Genomic DNA, 14,659 nt, shown 5'->3' on the forward strand with positions numbered 1-14,659 from the left:
TAATTAAAATAGATTTATGTATTATTTACTTATGAACTTTTGATTATTATCATTTATTGAATCTATAATACAGTAAACAAAAAAATATATAAAGAATCACAAACAAATTTTGCTATCTCTAAACTATAAATTTGGTTAAAAAATGCTACATATTTTTAAATGATAAGTAGATGATTTAAACTACTTGTGCATGACATCGTGCATTAAAGCAAATTGCAGAAATTTCATGTACCGTAATTTCAATTTTTTATAAGTTTAGAAAAGAAAAATTCGATTTTTCGATATAATTCATATAAGGTAAAATAATTTACTAAATATCTGTTTTTCAAATGCCAAATCGTATTTTTTTTTTTTTTTTGATGGATTTCCGAAACTGATGAGCCAGTCTTTGCTAAAAATTAATCAATTCTATATTACGTCAATACAAGTGGTACGTTTTTTAAATCATTCAATCGGATGCCCAAATTTCAATCGGAAACTTAATTGACATTTTCCGTACCGTATGTATGTGTATCCGTATGTACGTAACGGCTAGACCAACTTATGCCGAAAACTAATTAGTATGACTCCTTATCAATAGAAATAGAATGTTTTTTGAATAATTCAAATCGGTTGAGCGGTGCCCAAACAACGCTGGCAAAAAATTGCATCAATACATACATACATACTATATACACACATCCACACATCTATTTTTTCTTCAGCTTCAGAAACTTCTGAAACATAAAGATATGCAAAAATTATTATTTTCGATTTTTAGACGATTACTGTAACTTTGCAAAGACTTTAAAATTTATGTCAAAATAAAATATATTTGTTAATAAATATTAATTATCATAGTATAGAATTTTTTCTTGAAATTCTGTTTTACAATATTTTGTAAATAAAAATATTTACGAACAAATAATTCACAAACTACAAACAAACAGTTTTTATGATGAATGTTAAGATTTATTTAGTATTATTTTTTCCTTGATTTCATTGTTGTATTAATATGTATCACCTTTTTTTTAATTGTGGTTGCAATATCTTAGTATTAAAATAAGTTATAAACCATTTCTCAAAAAATTTACCATGACTGAAATAGTATCTGAAATGATTTCTTACATCATAACTTTCTACAGCAACAAACAACGTTGAAATGTTTGCTTAGATAGGTATAACTATAAGATACTTTACCTTTCTTATAAGATTCTAAATGTATGTTATATGATTCTGACCCTCATACCGTTGCACAAATGATTGACTAGGACTAGAGCATCGTTTGCATTTGATCCATAAATTGTATTTTCTATGACCTCATGCATTGAATTTATTATGAAATGTGGCAACACCTAGATAGGGACAATAGATATTTGAAAATATTGCAAAATCAGTCATCGGGATGCACTCGTTCGGTCGTCGTTCATTTGGCCCGAATCGACGGTAGTGCGTCGTGTGTGAATTTATCGAAAACGTTTGCATATAAAATGGTAAGTTAATTATTATATTCGATAGTTGTTGCAACATATTGTGGTATTGTATTTTGATGCAAAATATCATATTTTCATACCAGTCCTGTCGGCGTTGTTTGATGTTAGTATTTTATCAATACGTACACATATCAATCGTGTTTTTCGAGACTTCTAAATTGTACAAATATAAGGCAAGCCCTAAAAATATTTAAAGTTACACCATTAACTCTCCTAATAAAATATATCAGCTTAAAATATAAATATGTTACGTAGTTTTTTTCATATAAAGTGGTACTAAAAACTGTCAAAATGCTATGTATTTGCTGTTCAGTCACGCGTTTTACACATAGTGTAACTACACTCATATGTTATTATGCCACATCACAAAGATGCACTTATGACAAGATTCTTTTTTTGACGTTTTTGCGTTCATTATCTTATGTTTTCTATCTAAAAAGTCTAACAATTTTATATGAAAAAAGCTGCGTAACATAACCTTTCCATATCATTGGTATATGTTACGGCAGAATCGGCCCATAAGTATGATAGTTTAGAAGGCTTACTTTTGGGTAACATTTCAGAATTTGTTTGATAATTTGTATGCATCTTCTAAATGTCCTCTTTTATGTAAAAATAGTTTTTATTTTAAACCTTTGCCCTCCTAACATAAGTTAGCCTGTGCCCTTATCCGTCTCTTCCGAGGCGCTCGGTTGTATATACAAAAACTCTTTATTGAAGGTCGAATAGAATAAATCAAGGACGAGCAAAACGCGGCCCGCGGGCTTCATGCGGCCCTTCAATTTTATTTATTTAATCAACTATCTTCCAACACTATTTGGTATCTTTTATGTTGCATTATTTTATAAAATATTCATTATTTTAATTATTGAGTATTTTTATATTAAACGCTTTATTTATCAAGCGTTGTAAATCATTGGCCCATGATTTGAAAAATTGCCTATTTTTAAAATAAAAATCTGAGGTGATAAGACAGTGTTCTTTCCAAAACTTACTCTTAGTTGTTTCAAAGTATTTTTTACCCATATTCATTATATTTTATTTCTTAATAAGATGAAACAATTGATCAAATGGTAAAAATTCTATCAATTGCTTTAATTTTTAGCATTCCGCAGAAAATAAATTTTTAAATTTAATGTGAATGTATGTTTTTCAATGTCTATAAATACGTATCCAACAAATTGCATAACAAACACAAAAATGTCAAATTTACAGCAGGTACGTTTTTGTCAGAATGCGATACCGAGTCGCTAGTAAATTGTTTTTAAATCAGCGCTGTATGGTAAGATTTAATGTCATAACAAATATTTTTTTTAAAGCGAAGCTTGCGTCTTTGCAAAAAATTCCTGTCGGCTAATTTTATGTCTTCAAGTTATTCTGTATGCTTTGATATTAATTCTGAATGGTTTTTGCGTATAATTAGCAGATAAGTTCTATTTTTGTATAAAGTTTGGATCGTGAACCGATTTCAATAATTCGTGCAATGTTTGAAAAATATTTTGGAATCATGCTTAGTAATTATTTAGTAAATATTGGTCATGCTATTTTATGACCATTTTCAAAAAATGACCTATATATACACCGTGTAGGTCCTAAGTGCGCGTTTGTATATCATTTGCTGTAGTGTTGCCCATTAATTCGAGTTTAAAATTTAAAAAAAAAAAAAATTTAATCTAGAGCTGCAAATAACTCTTTCAATTTAAACTAGGTATTTTAATTCAAATTATTTTAATAAACTATATCATTTTTTTAATTAACGCAATCGAATCATTCATATGTGTTTTATTTTATCCAAATTATTTTTATTTGATATATTTTATTTTTATGCAATATATTTTAGAATAATCTATTTAATTTTAATTTATTTTGTTTTCATTTAATTTATTTTTAATTTGCATTGATGTATGTCCTGAATTTAATTTTCTACAATATTGTGTACATTATTTAAATTTTATAATAAGCGCTCATAGTATGTTTACTGAGGATTCAGTAAACTAATTTCTACTAGTACACAAAGTAAACTTGCTATTCGCCAGAAGGAATTTAGCCAGTAAAACAACAAAATAGGGCAAGGGTCGAATATTAACATTTCTCGAGTCAATTATGCATAAACTGTATGTAATTAAATAGTTTAGCTTCTGAAATTTATGAAATTGCATTTTAAATATTTTTTTAATAATTTTGCGCTTTTCCATAATTATTTGAAGTTCTATAGAATTGAAAGTAAACATTTCGTCTTCTCTAATTTGCAAAGTAAATAATTCTTTATCATAATGTAAGAAGAGCGTTCGCAATTTGTGTCTGAAATTACATTGAGATATTTTATTTGAATTTCATCAAATTGCTTGTTCAAGGAATGCAGATAAATCTATAATAACAGAACATCTAAATAAATTAAAAAGGTAATAAATGTTTTATGATTAATAAATTAAACTTTCAAATTTTTGCATATACAGGGTGTCCCAGAATTTTTGCCAAAACAAGGCGATAGTGTGGAACTTAACTGACCTGAAAAAATGTAGAAAAAAATTATTTTACGTTGTTTGGAAATTATGAGCTTTTTTAACGCAATTGAGTGCTGTGGTGACAATGCGAACATATTTTGGTTATTGTGATTAATTTTTATTATTATTTATTTGAACTTTGTGCCGTAACCGTGAATGACATTTATAGGACCGCAATAAAAAATAACACAATTACCCCAAGTTTTCAAGAATTCAGACATTTTTTTGAACTGTAAATTGAAATTTTTATAATTGGTCGACTTTAAGAGACCTCTCTTTGAGGCGGATTTGATCAGGATAGTAAAATGCTAAAATATTTGATAATTATTTTATTAAAAAAGAGAAAAAATAAATTTAAATGGTCAACACTATCACCCATAAATGTTTATATATACAAATATTTTAAATTTGTAAAAACATCACGTGGTGCACTAATATTTTTCAACAATTTTTATTATAACTTTATCACTGTAATAATGCTCGTCGGTTTCTTTGTCATAGTGATTGTCCTCTTAACTTATTCAAAAAAAAGTTGTTTTAATAAAGTTATATAAAAAATTTTTGCTATGAAAACTTACTTTAAACTCCACTGTTTTTAATGTAGTAAAAGAGGTTACGTTTTAGCGAGTCAACTATGATTGACAACTATTTTCGTCATAAAGAAGTGGCAGAATTGTGGGTATTGATGAATATGCTCGTCATTAACTAGCTGTAAGTGGAATATTGTCTTAAGGCAATTAAGGCATCGTGCCTTAAGGCAAATTGCTGGAACTTCCCGTACCAAAAATTATTATTTTTTTTAAAACGATTAACATTTTTGAAAAAAAATTATTTCGAAAAAATGAGATTTTTGACAAACAATTAGACAAAAAATTACTTTTTTTTGAAAAAAAAATTTTTTTTTAATTTTTTTTTTGAAAAAAAAAAATGTTTTCTTTATTTTGACATATTTTGAAAGATCTAAACTTTTTTTCAAAGCAAACGTACTGCTTTAACTGCATAAAGACGAAATATCAAACCGCGTAAGCGCCGCGTCGACGTCTAACGCGTAAACATTGGTACGGAACGCATAGGAATGTAAACCAAAATTATACTTATTGTTAAAATCTCTATAAAATATCTGATAATTTGATACTTATGTCTAATGATCATTTTTGACCGCCAAATGGCATTTTTTTTTACTTTTTTTATTAGATCTCCGAAACCGCTAGACCTACCTTCATGAAAATTTGATCGGTTGTCAATACAAGTAAAATGTTTTTTGAATTATTAAAATCGGACGCTCCGTTCTCTTAAAAACTGAGTTACCGTTTTCGGCACTTTTTGCCCCGTATCTTCGGAACGGCTAGACTTGACTTCGCCAAAAACTAATCAGCACGTCTCCTTATCAATACGAATCGAATGTTTTTTGAATTATTCAAATCGGTTGATCGGTGTTCCCGAAATCGTCGACGAAAATTTGTATCCGCGCATACATACACACACGCACACACACACACACACAAACACACACACACACACATACATCCATTTTTTCTAAGGTATGCCAAAATATTCAGAAACTTTTGAAACGTCAAGAAAGGCAAAAATTTTCATTTTCGATTTTTTTGCGATTACTATAACTTGCCCTACGGGAAGTTAATAATTAACTTCCCGTAGGGTAAGTTATAGTAATCGCAAAAAAATCGAAAATGAAAATTTTTGCATTTCTCGACGTTTCAAAACCTTCTGAACATTTTGGCATACCTTAGAAAAAATGGATGTATGTGTGTGTGTGGTGTGTGTGTGTGTGTGTGTGTGTATGTATGTATGTATGTATGTATGTATGTATGTATGTATGTGTGTGTGTATGTATGTGTGTGTATGTATGTGCGGATACAAATTTTCGTCGACGATTTCGGGAACACGGATCAACCGATTTGAATAATTCAAAAAACATTCGATTCGTATTGATAAGGAGACGTGCTGATTAGTTTTTGGCAAAGGCAGGTCTAGCCGTTCCGAAGATACGGGGCAAAAAGTGACAAGAACGGTACCTCCGTTTTTAAGAGAACGGAGCGTCCGATTTGAATAATTCAAAAAACATTTTACTTGTATTGACAAGATGTAGAATTGATCAAATTTTCATGGAGGTAGGTCTAGCGGTTTCGGAGATCTAATGAAAAAAGTAAAAAATAATGCCGTTCGGCGGTTAAAAATTATCATTAGACATATGCACATCAAATTATCAGATATTTTATAGAGATTTTAACAATAAGTATATTTTTTTTACATTTTTATGGGTTCCGTACCAATGCTTATGCGTTAGACGGCGGCGCGGCACATGCGCGCTTTGACATTTCGTCTCTATGCAGTTCAAGCAGTGCGATTGCTTTGAAAAAAAGTTCAGAATTTCCAAAATATGTCAAAATGAAGAAAACATTTTTTTCAAAAAAATTTTTTGTATCAAAAAAAAAAAAATTTTTCAAAAAAAAATATTTTTTTTCATATAATTTTTTTTTTTCAAAAAAAAAGTAATTTTTTGTCAAATTTGTAGTTTCTCAAATCTATTTTTTTTTAATTAAATTTTTTTCAAAAATGTTAATCGTTTTTAAAAAAATAATAATTTTTGGTACGGGAAGTTCCAGCAATTTGCCTTAAGGCACGATGCCCTAATTGCCTTAAGACAGAATTCCACTTACAGCTAGTTAATCATTTTCTGGTAAAATTGCAGTTTTTGATCAGAAAAAAACAGAACATAAGAAAAAAATTAAATGAATATTTAATTAATATTTTTTTCTTTCAAGAAAGTAAATAACCTTTTAAGATGTTATACTTTGATTTTGAGATCGTAAAAAACATAACTAGCTGTAAGTGGAATTCTGTCTTAAGGCAATTAAGGCATCGTGCCTTAAGGCAAATTGCTGGAACTTCCCGTACCAAAAATTATTATTTTTTTAAAAACGATTAATATTTTTGAAAAAAAATTACTTTGAAAAAATAAGATTTTTGAGAAACTATAAATTAGACAAAAAATTACTTTTTAAAAAAAAAAAATTTAATTTTTTTTTTTTCAAAAATTTTTTTTTTTTATTTTGACATATTGTGGAAGATCCGAACTTTTTTTGCAAAGCAATCGTACTGCTTTAACTGCATATGGACAAAATATAAAGCGCGTAAGCGCCACGTCGCTGTCTAACGCATAAGCATTGGTACGGAACCCATAGGAATGTTAACAAAATGTATACTTATTGTTAAAATCTCTATAAAATATCTGATAATTTGATGTGCATATGTCTAATGATCATTTTTGACCGCCAAATGGCTCATTTTTTTACTTTTTCCTCCATATCTCCGAAACCGCTAGACCTACCTTCATGAAAATTTCATCGATTCTTCAAATCGGACGCTCTGTTCTCTTAAAAACTGAGTTACCGTTTTCGGCACTTTTTGCCCCGTATCTTTGGAACGGCTAGACCTGCCTTTGCCAAAAACTAATCAGCACGTCTCCTTATCAATACGAATCGAATGTTTTTTGAATTATTCAAATCGGTTGATCCGTGTTCCCGAAATCGTCGACGAAAGTTTGTATCCGCACATACATACACACACGTACATACATACATACATACATACATACATACATACATACATACATACATACATACATACATACACACACACACACACACACACATACATCCATTTTTTCTAAGCTATGCCAAAATGTTTAGAAACCTCTGAAACGTAAAGATATATAAAAATTTTCATTTTTGATTTTTTTGCGATTACTATAACTTGCCCTACGGGAAGTTAAAAAGGTTTGCGGGATGTTTAATTATAGAGCTCTATTAGTACATTATATCACAATGCACGGCTATTTGTTTCCTAATTTTTTGAAAGTACATACCCAAAATATAAATTACTTAATTTTTTTTATGAACTCATTTTGAATTTGTTTTTTAATAGTTACAAAAGTGTTGTTGCGTTCTAAAATTTTGTCAATATTAAATGCATTAAATAATATTGTTTATAATAAAAAAGTTTTATGTAAATTATGTTATTACTGATACAAAGCTCTTTAAAATCCAGTTTATTATGATATAAAAAGATTTTGAATAAAATTTTAGATACGCATCTAACGTAAGTGCATATATTTGTACTGACGCCTTAAACGCGCGAAAAATATCGTATGGAAATTTATTCACCTGCGAATCGAATTTTTTGCCTGAAGCGTTGATTTCTTGTCAAAGCAAAAAGCTTGTTTTTTATAAAGCTTCTTCCATTGGCGATAATGTAGCAATACGATCGTCTCGGCGTCGGACGGAATGTCACAATGTCGTGGGTGAAAGGAATATGTCAAAAGCATTATAATGGAAGAATGACTTACAGTAATGGAACCCCCAAGGGGGCCAATAATTGATATATAGGCCCGAACACTTGAATACATGATCACTTTAATACTTGAATACTTGAATGCTAACCTAACGTAATCAGACCGAAATTCGAATGATTGCGAATGCGAAAAGCGTGACCATTCAATGAGTTCTCGAAACATTTTATCAATCATTTTATCCGGTATTATACAATGTTATGTCGGCTAGAAAGTTACGCGAAAATATTGAAGTGATTTTGATTGCCATAAAATCCATATGAATTTTGATTACATACATGAGACCAACAAACGGAGAAATACTGCAAATAGTGGAAAAAAAAATTGCTGTATATGATGGTGAAAAAAAACTATCAAATATATATATGGAAGAGAAACTTTCTGTACAATCTCACAAAAAATGGTAGGACTAGTTCGTAGAAAAATGCAAATATTGAAAATCATACGCGAGGGAGGAAAATACGGGAATTTGAAGCCGAGGATACTATGTAATGGAAGCTTAAATGTTTGAAGTGCAAAGTGAAATTTATACAATTTTCTTAAACCATACATTTTCTGTAAACACCAATAATAACTTGCAAAAATATAAAATCACCTCAGCGACTTACGAAAAAACAGTAGTTTGAGTACAGTTGAGTAACTGTGATTCTCGGAGTATATTGCACACGTATTGCTGGTATATTCTCATTATTTCAAAAAATTATATATACAGTAGAACTCCAATTATCCGAATTAATGGGGACCGGGACCGATTCGGATAATCAAATATTTGGATAATCAAATATTCGGAGTTTTTTTTTTTAAAAAATTGGCATTGGAGAGAAAAAAAGTTACGTTTTGATATTGCACTATTTTTTTATTGAATTAAATGAAAGAAACATGGCATTTTCACATGTTTTAAATATAAATAAAATGTACTTATGTGCAAGTTTAGAAATAAAAATCATTGTTTTGTAAACATCTTCGTCAAATCAAAACAATGTGCCTACACTGGCTTTGCTGGCGGAAGAATAATAGCGCACTTAGACTTTTTTTGGACAATCTTTTTTTCTGAAAGTGATTCGGATAATCGGCGATTCGGATAGTCGGAGTTCGGATAATTGGAATTCGGATGATTGGAGTTCGGATGATTGGAGTTCTAATGTAGTACTCGATTTTACGAACACGCTAATATACGAGGAAATAAAATTTGTAAAAAATATAATTGTTACAGAATCAAATTAATATAATTATAACACTGAGTGGCATTTTTGTACAAACTCATTTTTGAGTAAACTAGAGATATTTAGTTCAACTTATTTTATAAATCTGATACGATACCAAGCATATAAAAATTACAAATTATATATAAAAGTTGTTTCCACACTAAATATTGGTATGCCTCACCAATATATTTTGGGTAATATAGTCAAAGACAATATCATATTGACACATTTTGTATAACAAAAACTAAGGATACTATACCAATATAGTTGGCAAGTGATTTTATCAAACTGCTGATCTGATTTTTTATGATATTATGTTATTATACGATTTTACAGGATTTAGTGTTACAAAAATTAATCGAATATAATATATTTTTATTGCTAGAATATGAAAGTGTCATTTTTTTTCTTTTTTTATTGTTTTGAACAGCTATTAGAACTCTTATGTTCTATAATCTGCTTGCGTGACATATTACTTTTACAAATTTACGGCAAAACAGTACCTACTAAACAATTTATTCTGAATATTTTTGTCCTTAAACATTATTGTATTATGCTCTTTCGAAATAATTCACCAATCTACCTCATTTTACTTTACATACAACTAGGTGTTATTTTAATAAAATTTTGATTTTCATTAAAATTATCTGAGCCTTATGCATATTCATACAAAATTATACGACCAAATATAAAATAAAAAACGATAATAATGTTCATTGTTCAAGTTAATCCTGAACAGATCTAGTTCTGAATGTGTATAATTATAATATCACACTATGAATATAATATTATTTTTCATATAATTTTATTTAAAATTTATTGAATTATAGACTATTCATGAAAATGAAACTATCAAACACTTTAGTACGTTTTTTTTTAAAGAACGGCTACTCACAGTCGACTGATTTAAAAAAGAGTGCGTGTAAGTTTCACACGCAATTGAAGTAAAACTTATTTGCTACTGTACAAGATGGCATTTAAGTAAAAATAAATACGTCATGTAACAATTTTAAATAATGTTCATTAGTCATATGGTAACACTAGTGATGCACACATTTATTTAGTGTCAAACATTTATACATACTTATATAATAATAAGTTATGAATTATATATTTATAATGGAATTAAAAATATGTATAATATTTAGAAACAAAAACGTAATTAAAGCCATACTTCAAATATGACATGATCGGTTTGTCATTGTAATTAGCACTTATAAATGAACCTTTGTTAGAGAAATGAAGTAATTGCTGATTAAACTTTTCTATAATATTCGTTCACACAGTGGATTATATTGAACAACGCCTAAACAAACTTCACTCATCATGTACGCATCATGTGCGCAAACAACGACAGATCTCTATTCACATACTCGACGATTAATCACAATCGACCCGTATAGAAATGATATCGTCGAGAGCGAATGACGAATCATTCGCACTCGACTCTTATCTTATCTAATCTGCTGTAACGCACTTCCGTTGCATTTGTACGGATTAACACGCTAGTCGCGTAAAGAAGTTTTACTTTGAAAAAACTACTATAGCTTACCCTACGGAAAGTTAATAATTTGTATTTCAACAAAAAGTCTTAATTTTTGAAAAGTTGGGGCAATTGTGTAATTATTTTTTACTGTGGTTCTGGAAATGTTATTCATGGTTACAATTCCAAAGTTTAAATAAACAAAAGTAATAACATTAACTACAATAACTGAAAAATTTACAAAATTTTACCAAAACTCTTGATTGCACTTAAAATCTCAAAATTTTCAAACAGCGTGATTTTTTTCAGAACAGTTTCGGTCAATACTATCATGGCGTTTCGGCTTGAAGTTTTGGTTCTGCATCACCATCTCAAAAAATCTAATAAAATCAGACTATCATATTTCTTGCTAAAATCTTTACATTCTGCCAATGAATGCTGATGAATAAAATCCTCGTTTCGTAATTTTGCATATTATCAGCCCATCCTTATTATTGTCGAAGACGTCAACTAGAATGTAGGATATTGAAGTTCAATTGTCAGTTTATAGGTAATACAAAGTTAGTACCAGCGCTGCGGGATTAAGGTATAATAGCATCTTATCATTTCATCGTATTACAAGGCTCCAGGAACTAATCCTGTTCAGGTTGTGAAATGGAACCAGCGATCGAGTTATGAGCATGACGGTCTGGTCTCGCTAATGGACGACATAATAGGTCTGATTGAAATATTTGCCCTATCAAATGTAAATTGTAGTTAACGAGTCGAATTAGTGTATCGTGTTTACGCCAAAGCCCATTGTGGACATGGCTGATGAGCTGACCATTATTAATATATTTCGAAACGTGTTTGATGGATATAATAGATCAAAGCAAGTAATGATGTGTTGTATAATAATTATTTACTTCTAGTAAATAAATATTGCACTTATTTATTTTTAATAGCTTTCTCAAGAAAAAGTTTTCTGGAAAATTCAATTTGCTAAGTTAATTTTAAATTCCTGAAGGAGAAGTTCATGTTTTCATCAACAAATCCGATTCGCTAATTTTATGTTTTCTCGACGTTTCGAACCGAATCGAATTTTTGCCGTAAATCGTCGTAGTCTCAAAAACGACTGGACCGATTTCAAACATTTAAAAGCCATTTGATGCATATCGATGAGGACTAGCGTTTATCAATTTTGCGCGACGATCAGCCGAGTCATCTCTTTTTAAATAGCAGAAAAGTGAAAAATTTTTAGTCCACGTTTTAGCCCGCAATTCTGAATTGATTTCGGAAATTCAAAAACTGTTCGAAAGATATTGAATGGAAATTGTGTTGATTAGTTCTTGGTAGAGATCGGCCGGGCCGTTTTCTTGTGATAAAGTGTAAATTTTTCTTCGAGAATTTTTGTTTTTTTTTACGGTAGATACCATAGTCATATAGATCATATTAAAATATTACGGTTATACGACAACTCGTTTAACTCTAAAAGTTCGTCAAAGTTTGCAAAAATTAGTATAGTTTTTTTTTGCATTTGTCAAAATTAGACCTTTCATCGACGTTTTCTCCGAAACGACTGAACCGATTTCAGAAATTTAAATCCATTTGATGCATCACGATAAGGATTATCGTTTCTCAGTTTTGTGCTACGATCTGCCGAACCGTTTCTTTGTAATTTGGAAAAAAAGTGTTGAGTTTTTCGTCCGCATTTAAGCTCATACTACCGAAACGATTTTAAAAAATCAAAAACTGTTTGAAAGATATTAGTTGGGAATGATATTGATTAATTTTAGGTGAAAATCTACCGAGCCGTTTTCTTGTAATTAACTGTTAAAAAAGAAATTTAAGCCGATTTTCATGGAACTTTTTTTTGCGATATATATCATGGTCTTATAGAACTCACTGAAATATTACGGCCATACGGCAAGTAGTTTAATTTTAAAAAATCATCAAAGTTTAAGTAGTGAGTAGATTTCTTGACGTTTGTTAAAATTAAAATTAGACGATTTACTTGGTATAACGATAGGGTACTTGATGTCTTAAAGGACATCTTAAACCATTGAAATCCTACGGAAACGGGTTCAATTCTAAAAATTTATTTTTGAAAATTTTTTTTTAGAAAATACTGCGAGTGTTCATTCATTTTCAATTATGTGTAATAAATCCACTCGGAATACTTCTAATCACTCACAAATTAATTTAGTTTTAATAGGTTAGGTCGATTATTTACACATATCGGGAAGTTCATATAACTTGCCTCAAAACGAAATACAAATACCAAGTCTTACAAGTGTTCTCTTAGAAGGATTAGGTTGTCAAATATCACCCTTCCGCTTTTTTGCTCTTGGTTTATAATACAAAAAGGCGGAAGGGAGATATTTGACAACCTAATTATTTCCATGTCCGTCAATTTTTGGCCCTTCATTAACGTCTCCTCAAAAGCGGCCGATTTCAACATTTTAAAAACTGTTTGATGATTTTCATGTAATACAATGAAGCTTTTCGAGTTATTTGCTCAAGTCGTTTCTTTATAGTTAGCAGATTATTGCTAAATGCACAATAATTCTGAACCGATTTTGAAAATGTCAAAAGTATTTCTGAAGATATCAGTTGTTGGCAAAGATAATTCGGGCCGTTTCTTTGTAATTGAGTGATAAACGCAAATTATTTGACCATTTTAAAATGAAATTGAAAGATAAAACTTAATATTTGGATAAAATGGATTGTCTAATCTAAACCAACGCTTCAAATATTATGAGGCATCAAGAGGAAGTTAACTTAGAAAAATTCAAAAAGTTTGGAATCGCGCTTTGAGAAAATACACTGCGTATGTATTAGACGTGGTTTCGCTCTTGTTTTGTGGAATAGTGTATTTATGTAATTTATAAACTATTTGTCGAAAATAACAAACATGTTTGTCAAATTTGTACCAACTTGAACAACCTGCAATAGTGCCTGATATTGTTCAGCCATTATCCTTACAGCACTTCGGTTACTTAGAAATCATTCCGAGATAAATATAATATACTCTTCATTAGGTAGATGTCGCTATATAAGAACACACACTCACACACACAGATATATATATATATATATATATATATATATATATATATATATATATGTAAACAATCTTCTGCAATTAACAAATAACAATAATACTTCTCTTGTGTATATATTTGATGGATATAAAAATCAAACAGAAGCTAATGAAACTTCGCACCTTCATTAATTATTTGCAAATCAAATATCAAATGTTTTTAATATGTGTGAAGATTGAAAGAATGTGCATAAATGGTAACCAACGTTCGGAAATTTCATTCCAATTATTTGAATTGTTCACCATAATTAGAATAATTTTAATAATTGCAAAATTAATATTTGTTATATATTGTGAATCATATATAACGATGACATCATGTAATCATTAATTATCGTTATCGTAATTAATATAATATTATGTTCGTAGTAATAATTACAAATATGTAGAGTTTTGTTTGATGTAGTTGATATATCGTAAATTAAACGTTATATAAATAGGCTTTGTTTATCAAAGAGTAAAATATTTATATATATATTTACATATATATATATATATATATATATATATATATATATATATATATAATGTGTGTGTGCGG

The 14,659-nt window shown here is 29.3% G+C and overlaps 1 protein-coding gene across 1 annotated transcript in view; it reads left to right on the forward strand.

Annotated features, from left to right (window-relative positions):
• The first annotated feature begins 1,383 nt into the window (after positions 1-1,383).
• LOC113375869 overlaps positions 1,384-14,659 on the forward strand; it is a 196,731-nt gene continuing 183,455 nt past the window's right edge. The window contains exon 1 of the mRNA XM_026615817.1: positions 1,384-1,472. The gene's annotated coding sequence lies outside the window, so the exon portion shown is untranslated. The remainder of the gene's footprint in view (positions 1,473-14,659) is intronic.

The sequence above is a fragment of the Ctenocephalides felis genome, unplaced genomic scaffold (genome assembly GCF_003426905.1).
Source record: "Ctenocephalides felis isolate EL2017-DRISC unplaced genomic scaffold, ASM342690v1 CF-g0.4_SCAFFOLD_01886, whole genome shotgun sequence".
In the NCBI taxonomy this organism is placed as follows: domain Eukaryota; kingdom Metazoa; phylum Arthropoda; class Insecta; order Siphonaptera; family Pulicidae; genus Ctenocephalides; species Ctenocephalides felis.